This window comes from Berghia stephanieae, chromosome 4 (assembly GCF_034508935.2).
Source record: "Berghia stephanieae isolate SIO BIC M18660-M18661 chromosome 4, UCSD_Bste_1.3, whole genome shotgun sequence".
Taxonomy (NCBI): Eukaryota; Metazoa; Mollusca; class Gastropoda; order Nudibranchia; family Aeolidiidae; genus Berghia; species Berghia stephanieae.
In genome coordinates, this window is record NC_088363.1 from 42,854,186 (window position 1) to 42,864,815 (window position 10,630).

General features: G+C 35.3%; 1 protein-coding gene across 3 annotated transcripts in view; it reads right to left on the minus strand.

Annotated features, from left to right (window-relative positions):
- Positions 1-9,687, minus strand: part of LOC144970615 (uncharacterized) — a 45,441-nt gene extending 35,754 nt beyond the window's left edge. The window contains exons 1-2 of one of the 3 annotated variants that reach the window (XM_078910432.1): positions 9,658-9,687; positions 8,831-9,123 (exon numbers count right to left, since the gene is read on the minus strand). The gene's annotated coding sequence lies outside the window, so the exon portion shown is untranslated. Of the gene's footprint in view, positions 1-8,830; positions 9,124-9,469; positions 9,597-9,657 lie in introns of those variants that run through there. The other 2 variants (XM_078910430.1, XM_078910431.1) reach the window with 2 other exon arrangements.
- Positions 9,688-10,630: the final 943 nt, after the last annotated feature.

Sequence of the window (10,630 nt, forward strand, 5' to 3'; positions counted from 1 at the left end):
CATCTGTTTTCCAGCATGCTTTCTGTCTTTGTCTTGGAATGAGATTACTGAGATTACTTTGTCCAGGCCCTGGCTGGATACCCTTGCTGGGAGGGAAACAATCAAATGTAGAGTTTTGGGAGATGATATTTTTTTTAATCCTCTCCTTACCAACTACAGGAAAATCGTTACATTCGTTACGATACAATTTTACATTTTTCTTATTCAACTTTCTTTTGTATATCATAAAATTTAAAGAAAATGAACAATGTGTTGTAGAGCATGTTTTGCTAAAGTAATTATGTATCGCAAGAACTTATTGCTTTTGTGTTTGAGTGATAACAAATCTATTTTTGTATTAGTTGGGTGTGAAGTTTTGGGGAAAATCCTGAAAATGGCTGGTAAGGAGAGAGTTAAACCAACTCTCTGTTATGCACTGTATGATTTTTAAAGTTTTAAATATAATGGTTTGTGAACGTATTTGAGTATTTTCCTCTTAGTGGGGACCTGTGCATGTGTCTGGATGAGACGTTTAGGTGATCTAAGTATATTGATAGTGTGCTCTTGGAATCGAAATCGGTTCCTTTTTCGAACCAGTCCTCATTGTCTTATTTTTTCTTCGGTGCTTTAATTGTAATTCTATAACTTGTATACTATCCCTTTTTATTCCTTTTTACTGGCGCTGATATGACCTAATAAAAACCATTAAAAAACAACACAAAAACAAAAACGCATCAAATGGGTTTATGTCGTGGTGATTCAGATGCTAAAACCGGAATAAAACATGAGACGTGCATCAAGTTTTTGTGCTATACGTTTAGGTAAAATACTCAAAACATCCGCCAGCCATATACATAAAACTACTTGTGTAACCTTAAACGTTTATTGTCTGATTGATAGAATTTAGCGAGAACTAATAATTAAGATGGCTCTCTAAAAGTAAGAACAGAGAACTGAATGACGTCAATTTCGTTCCTTCTATTGAGAAGAACAAAATTACTTTCTTAAAGTTCAAAAGTCTAATATGTTATTTTTCTCATAGTTTTTTTTTTTTGGGGGGGGGGGGCATCTGGTTTAACCGTACTTAATATTCAGTTGAGTTGATGGGTCACAAAACACTTTGATGTTTGCCATGTCAAAAGAACACCTGAATAACCTAATGATAATTGACTGTTATAGTCTAAGAAACTTATATCTATAATATAGACAGTAATGATCAGTTGGTGTGAGTCAGTTCAAGGATAGAATCGAATATCTATGATTTCTCTCCCTTCAGGACAGAATACACTATACATTCTTTAGACGATCTTACGACTAGATCCGTGAACGAACTCATTAGTTTCTATGTGATATACAAGTCACAACATTATCCAAAGGATTCTTTCTCAAACTAAAAGTCCCCTGCCTGTATGATGATGTTTGTTATTGAAGGGCACTGACTTACCACTCCCGAAATTTACAACGTTGCTATAAATAGATATTTTACATGAAACTGTGACTCCCAACTTTTTAGATTTAGTATCTTTCTATATAAATATCATATGTATATATATATATATATATATATATATATATATATATATATATATATATATATTTATATATATATATATATATATATATATATATATACATACATACACACACACACACACACACACACACATAATATATATAATATATATAATATATATATATATATATATATATATATATATATATATATACCCTTCCGTCACGACATCATGAGATATCGTCGCCTTGGCATTTTCCATGGAGGAATATAGATTATTCATCAAACAAGATGTCTGATGTCAACAGGAATCACCCGTTGTCCAAGTGAGCAAATTGGGGGTTAATAATCTTGCTCAAGGGAAAAAACGAAAGTGACTGAAGCGGGACTCGAACCCTTAACCATTAGGCTACTTCGCCCCCCCCCCCATATATATATATATATATATATATATATATATGTACACATATCTTTCTCTCTCTCTCTCTCACTCTCTCTCTCTCTCTCTCTCTCTGTGTCTCTTTCTCCCCCACCCTCTCTCTCTCTGGGCAAGTTATTGACAATGATGTTACAGCAAATTAAAATTATCACTGCTTGGTATCAGATCGCAAACATGTTTTGACGCTAATAACAATTCTAAAGACAATTTTACAATATTATTATACTATTTTACACTCTTGCTTTTTTGGAATTCCGGACGTGTTCCCAACCACTGCACTAGCTTGGGAATGCGCTTTGGGAACAAAGTTCGAATTCCAAAACGCAAGAGTGTAAGAAATCATTTATTATACCCCTCAATCGATTCCTATTTCGTCATCTTTGAATAAAAGACATCTTGAAAAACATTTATATGATACTTCTTTTAAAAGAATCTGATTTTTAGTGAAATTTAACGATTTATAATCTGACCTCACAAATTATATCATTACGCGTTACTATTGGGATGGATTACTAGCTTTGGAATAACTTATTTTATTTTAGCGATTATACTCCGATCTGCAATCTGACAGATAATCCTAAGGGTCATTCTGAATTTGATTGTATGTTTTGGTTTTTACCTGATCTGTAGGCATGTTGGATTGAATAATAAGCTTGGGATTTGCTTGCGATCGCAATAAAATCGTGACGAAATCGCATAAGGTCGCAACGAGACCGTCTTGAGATTGGAATTGTCTCAGATTTATTGTAAATGGATGTCTCAAAGACTTTGACAAATCAGAGGGGGGGGGGGGGGGGGGGAGGGGATGTCATCTTAATCTATCGATACATTAAACTAATTCTTTTTACTGTTAACATGCAGTCAGATGTCTTTGGACTGTTGGAATTTGTTTAGATAGGAACCCAATACGTTTTTTTCTTGATTTTTTCTAAAGTTCACGAAGTTTATGACAGCTAAATATTGTTTTGTCGTTGGCTTGAGAAATGTTATGGCTCGATACGTAATTCGTCCTGTTTAAAACTGTGTTCAATATTTACAATAATATGCAATAACAAAAGCATTTATTTGAAGTTTTTCACCTAGGCATCAAGACGTTCTACATCGATTGATATTGCTTACATATTTATGCCGCATCTAAAAAATACATAATCCGTGTTATATGAAGATTCTTCGGTGGTGCGACTGTGTAGAAATTGCATAAGTAAGGGTTTTCAAAATAGCTCTCTTTTCAGATAACTAAGTTGTCTTTCTATTGCGCTCATTAAAGGTAAAATCAATGTTCTTAAAGTTCCACTACTCAAAGAAGTAATAAAGCGTGCATTTAAAAAATATAGGACAATTCGTGCAGTCTGGTTTGGGCACATACAGTGTTATTTTGTACAAGTATATCTCCAATTTAACATTCAAAATTTAAAGAAAAGACTTCAAAATGCTTTTACAAAGGGCAGAAGTCTAGGTCTAAACCCCGACTTGATCCTCCGGACTTTATTATATAAATGTCGTGCTGTAATTCTAAAACTGAGTCGCTAGACAGCATTACAAAAGGAATTAGAATTTCTGGTTTAAGGGAGTACAAAAGCTTCTGAAATGATGAGCTGGCAAATCTTCGTTTCAGATTGCTTTCTTTAAAGCGGAGTAACCGTCGACTTGATTTGGCGTTATGAAGCGATGAGGAATATGCTTTATATTGAATCTTTAAAAAATAAGAAAAAACAAAAGCAAAAAAAAAGCGTAGTGAAATTTTGTAAAGCGCAATATGCACTAAAATGTGCTCGAAATATTTTTCAATGGGTTACAAGCTATCAGCAATGCTTAATATGTAGGTCAATGCACGACATATTTAAATAATTTTGACTGGGCAACGCAAATTTTATACCCGTGTCGGGGGAGAAAATAAAGATAAAGCGCATTTTCCAAGGGCTCAACTGTACACCCCAAAGTTCAAGAAAACAACGGAAAGGCCTTATTCTGGGTTGTCGTAGATTACAACTTCCCTGATATTGTTTGGGAAATCCAAAGTATAAAAACCAATTGCAACCAACACTCATTTAACAGACATAGCAAATAGTTCATTTCAAAACTCATAAAAAACGTGCAATGGATTTTCTCTCCACTTATCATCCAGGACATGTTGTGGTACAAAAATTACTACCCCGAATAGGCAACCATGATGCAGTGATATTAACATCAACACTCAGACCAAAGGGTATATAGTAACCACCTCACAAAATTTACCTCTAGAAGAAATATGATCTAGTGGCCAATGAAATAAAAGAAGAGATTCTTTAGACGAACGTTCATTCAAAGTAATAATAACACCAATGTACATACTAATGAGATGTGGAACTCGAAGAAAAGTTTAAAGAAAGACTCCACAACAATGAATTGATAAAATTCATAACAAAGGAAGCTTCCAACAGCCTTGGTTCAATGGGAAAACAAAAAGATTAACTAGTAAATATGAAAGAAAGCGGCTCAGATGAAGATATAGAAACGTTTATAAAGGTAAAACAAGAATGCAAGAGAGATTGCAAACAGCACGTTCGCAGTTGATAAAAGCCATGTCTGACGATGACAAAAATGATAAACTATGGACATACATACATCATCATCATCATCATCATCATCATCATCATCATCATCATCATCATCATCATCACTATCATCTTCATCATCATCATCATCATCATCATCATTGCCTTTTTCACCCTGGGTCAGGGTATAGGCCTCAGACAAAAAGTTTCCATCCTTCTATATCTTGAGCTAACATTTTTTCATCTCGTTTCATGTTTTATCATTTCTCTGTATATCAGCCTCTTTAATTGTTCACTTTGTTCCTCGTGGCCTTCTCCTTGATCTTCTGACCTGAGGGTTCCTGTCCAATACTTTCTTTGTTATAGTGGAGTCATTCTTCCTAAGGGTGTGTCCAATCTGTGGCATTGTTCTTTGAAAGTAGTCTTAGACTCAATGTGTTAGTGTTATTCGAAGAAAAAGAAGAAGAAAAAGGAGGAGGAGGATGAGGAGGAGGAGGAGAAGGAGGCGGAGAAGACGAAGAAGAAGAAGAAGAAGAAGAAGAAGAAGAAGAAGAAGAAGAAGAAGAAGAAGAAGAAGAAGAAGAAGAAGAAGAAGAAGAAGAAGAAGAAAGAAGAAGAAGAAGAAGAAGAAGAAGAAGAAGATGATGATGAAGAAGAAGAAGAAGAAGAAGAAGAAGAAGAAGAAGAAGAAGAAGAAGAAGAAGAAGAAGAAGAAGAAGAAGAAGAAGAAGACAAGCAAAATAAGAAGGAGGAGGAGTACCACCGATTGAGTTGACCAGACACTGATTTCAATTTGACCAGAACACCATTACTTCATGTACGGATAGATTTACATGAAACCCAAATTAATGATTGAAGAAAAACACCTCAAACCTAAAATTTATATAGAATAGTAAATTACTTCCTTGGAGTGCCAGGTTTAAAATTCTTAGACAATGCAGGAACCCTCTTAATATATTAGTTTGTAATGCAAAAGTTTTCTAGCTAAAATTAAAAAGGACAGTTTGAGATAACGATACATAGTACTTACTGCTTGAACTGACAAAACAATGATTCAGAAAGAAATTTGAAGATGACACGGAACTATTTTCTAAACATTATCAAGGCCTTAACATTTGCACAACAGACCTGAATATGTACATCGATAGTATTGTTCAATCGGAAGGTTACTTTGAAGAGGAGACAGACGACAAGAAGAAGAAGAAGAAGAAGAAGAAGAAGAAGAAGAAGAAGAAGAAGAAGAAGATGAAGAGGCGGAGGAGGAGGCAGGGGAGGAAGAAGGGGAGAAAGTGGGGGAGGAGGAGGGGGAGGAAGAGGGGAAGAGGAAGAGGAGGAGGAGGAGGAGGAGGAGGAGGAGGAGGAGGAGGAGGAGGAGGAGGAGGAGGAGAAGCAGAAGAAGAAGAGGAAGAAGAAGAAGAAGAACGAACGAACGAACGAACGAAGGAGAGTACCATACTATGGGTTTATTGATGCATGGAGTAGGAGTGCTTGTACAAAATGGAGGCCTTGAAACCAATTGTTAGTGTATGAAATGGGAATGGGGATGCAAATGTCCTGCATTGGGAATAAATGAAGCATCATGAAACGCAATGAGATTAGTAAACCAGTGTAAACGCACTATATAATTGTCCATAATGATTAAATTGGTTTGGTTGCGTTGGCGTATGCCCTTGATGAGTCCACGAAAGTTTTTATCAACGATTATCTTATTTCTAATAAGCTAACGTTTTTTCCTACTTTCATTTTACTCAACCAATAGGAATGGTGAATTTGAATTATGTATTATGGAATTTGATCACACGCCTTCTCAAACGGGGATTACTATGTCGGAGTGAAGACGATGTCAAAAATTGGATTTTAAGTTAAAATGATCAAGAGGTTTGGGTCAATACGCCATCTGGAACATTCCATTGAATGAAACAAAAAGACTTAACCACAGTTTAATGTTGTAGATTATATATTCATTCTTCAGCGTCAATATCACTCGGACCTAATATCTACTCAATTTTAAATGGTAAAGCAACTCCCCCCCCCCCAACATAATAACCCCAACAAACACATAAAAAAACCACCAAAAAAACAAACAAACAAACAAAAAACCCCACCAAAAACAAAAATAAAAACATAAAGCATCTAATAAAACCCGACATCTTCCCCCCCTCCCCCGCCAAAAAATAAAAAAATGAAAAAAAATATTAAAAGACAAAACAAAAGTTTTAAAAAATATAACAAATAAATTGAAAAACAAAAAACAAAACAAAACCAAAAAAAAACAACAAAAAAAAAACAAAAAAAAAAAAAACAAAAAAACGCAGGATAGGCGACTGAGCTTGGCTTCCAAAAAAACAAAAAACAAAAACAAAAAAAGAGTCATTCTGATGAGATGATAAAAAGTCTACGTGTAAAGATTGCTAAATACTAAATCTAAATTCAAACACATTGTTTAATAATTCATACAGTTAACATTGCACAACCATCTACCCAGATCTCTATCTAGTCTGTTTAAATCTAAATGTTTGATTTATATTTAATGTTTCTCTGATATTTGCTCGTCTTCTTCTTCTTCTTCTTCTTCTTCTTCTTCTTCTTCTTCTTCTTCTTCTTCTTCTACTACTACTACTACTATTACTACTACTACTACTACTACTACTACTACTACTACTACTACTACTACTACTACTACTACTACTTACCACTACAACAACAACAACAACAACTACTACTACTACTACTACAACAACAACAACAACAACAACAACAACAACAACAACAACTACTACTACTACTACTACTACTACTACTACTACTACTACTACTACTACTACTACTACTACTACTACTACTACTACTACTACTACTACTACTACTACTACTACTACTACTACTATTACAAATGCTACTACTACTACTACTACCACTAAAAAAATTATTAAAAATTGAGCTTTATATAGAGCTATATCCACTAAATGAGCTCAAAGCGCTTTACAAGGGGTCCCTGGTCAACAGCAACATTTAACATGTAGGACGGGACATTGCGCCTATTAGGCGATATTACAATTTTTCGGACAAAGACAACGCTGTTAATGGCCAGGTACTCATTTTACACCTGAGTACGGTGAGAGAATTTGAGTAAAGAGCCTTTTCCAAGGACTAAACTATTAGCCGAGCGCGAGGCTCGAAACCAGGACCTTCCTATCCGAAAGCGAGTGTCATACCACTAGACCACATTGCCGCACTACTACTACTACTACTACTACTACTACTACTACTACTACTACTACTACTACTACTACTACTACTACTTCTACTACTACTACTACTACTACTACTACTACTATTTTTCCTTCTTCTCTTCTTCCCCTTTACATTTTGCTGATTCCTCCTTTGGTGTAAAGATCTCAGGTTAGCCTTAATTACGTTCTCTATGGTGCCTTATTGACAACGATCCTATCTCTAAAATATGTTTGTCTTTTATTTTTTTTGTTTAAGGGGCCAAGTGCCCCCCCCCCCTTTATTTGAGATGTTGTAAATCTGCTTCCATTCTATTTTTTGGGGTTAATGTTTCACCTGTTGGCGTTGTGGTACTGTGATATGACATTCGGTTTCAGACTTATAGGTTACTGGTTCGAGTCCCCCTATCGAAGGCGCAAAGTTAAGTCTTTGGAAAAGACTGTTCCCTTACATTCTCTCAATAGGTCAAAATTGAGTACATGGCTAGAAACAGCATTGTTTTTTTTTTTGTTTTTTTTTTTTTTTGTTGTTGTCGAAATTAAAACAAAGAAAACATTACTGTAGCACGTTTCAGTCAAAATATCTCGTCCTATAGATTATGTTTTGTTGTCTTGGGACAGGTTGTAAAGATCTTGGAGCATATCTAATGGATATTGCGCTTTTTAAACAAAAATCTTCATTGTTGCCTCGCGAATTTAGCTTTCCTTATTTTAATGGTGATTAGATATTAAATTTATAATGCCATTTCTGTTCCTTTTAGTCTGCCTTCATTACTTCATTATCTGTGTCATAAATGTCATAATATATGATGGCAATACCGGTGATGACGATGGTGTTGATGATTATGTTGGCGGTGGTTGTGGTGGTGGTGGTTGTGGTTGTGGAGGTAATGATAACGATGGTGATGATAATGGTAATGATGGTGATTATATATATGATGATGATGACGGTGATGATGATGATGATGATGATGATGATGATGATGATGATGATGATGATGATGATGATGATGGTGATGAGGATTATCATGATAATGATAATAACATTGTAAATGATGATGAAGATGATAACATGAATTGTAAGACACAATACCGATAACCTTCCCAAAACATCAAACATACAAATATCACTTACCTGAATTTTCCTTGTCAGTCACCGTATCAGCATTCCTATATCACTATCAACTAAAACTCCAGAGAATTCTCGCACAACTTAATTCCAAAACAACAGAAATGAAACTCAGCAACTTGGCAATAATATGATCTTAACGTGTAGCAAACTCCGTAAAAACTCCTAAAATAATCAATCTCCTTGTAACTCCCTCTGATACTAGCAAGAATTATTGGGAAAGCGTAACATGCAATGCAGATCTGTAGAATTGTAGCAACACGAGTCAAAGTGAAAACGGAACTTCCTGGAGCTTTGGTCTGTAAAAAAAGTAATGTACAAATAACAGTTTGAAAAAAAAACAAATTACTTCACAAGAATGTTTCGGACTGAAAACCCCTCTTCATCCAGTTAAAAGAAAATAAATAGTTAAAACATTAGTACATTTCGTCAAATCCAGATAGACGTCTAGTCTCTTTGGATTAAACGTGATAATATTAACGTTTTAACTGTTTTTGTTATTAGCTGAAGAAGGGTTTTGAGGCCGGAACGTTCCGTGTTCAGTAGTTTGTTCCTTTAAAAAAAAACTTTTATATTCAATTTCGTAGCAAACACGCATTTTTTCTCTATTCCAATATACATACAAACACACACACACACACTAACCTCACACGCACGGATAGGTGTTCAATTACCTCTATCATAAATCCATAAGGTTATAATCACTGAGATTCTTTGGTTGTTATTAGAGTAATCCGCAATTGACCATAGACCCAACACACTCTGACTGACTGACTACTAACGACAAAAGCACTACTCTGTCACCACCACCATTCTCCACCACCACCACCTACCTGTTCTAATGATGTCCATTGACCGTGTCCAAAAATTCCACTCTCTTTGAAATATTTTTTGGAACTCATAGGAGTTTCTTGCGTTGGCGTCAGAAATGTGTCATGTTGTATCTGTTTAAACACTTATACACATCCACACACACACACACACACACACACACACACACACACACAACAAACACACACACACACATACAAACACTAGTGTCTGTGTATGAGAGATTGATAAAGCGAGAGAAAGAGATGGAAAGATAGAGAAAGAGAGAAAGGGAGAGAGAAAAGAGGGAGAGAGAGAGAGAGAGAGAGAGAGAGAGAGAGAGAGAGAGAGAGAGAGAGAGAGAGAGAGAACATTGGTTATGACACTGACCCATAACGACACATTATGAGATAGAGAGATGATTAGAGTATGAAATGTATATAAATATAGATAGAACGAAGTTGACGTACTCAGGTCTTTGTTATTGCTTTTTGCCATCCGTGTTTATGAGTAATTCTCACTAAACTGTATTAACTACACTATAAACGTTCATGGTTACACAAAGTTTTGTGTGTTGGTCCGTTATACTTCCGGATGGCAATGTTCTGAGCCATTATAATATAATTCCGGATGGCAATGGTGTGAGCTTCTTAGCCAAGCGCATAGTATGCTCTGACACTCTGTAAAAATAAAACAAGCATTATATCATCCCAACTCTTGTATAACCTCTGCAGTGTATTCGTAGCCAATAATAAACAGGAGGGCTTAGGTCCGATCCCTCGTCGAGGCAGACTGATTTTTTGGGGATGTTTTTTTTTCTTTTCTTTTTCTTTCTGCTTTGTCTGGCACTGTTTCATTCACACCCTTTTCCAATTTTTTAAAATAATAAGATATACAAAAGCGTTTGGGTACACCTAAGAACATTCTTTGGCTACAACTCAATAAAATGTTGTTGTTGTAGCTCTTTTTCTCCTAAAATAGGTCGATTTGAAATAA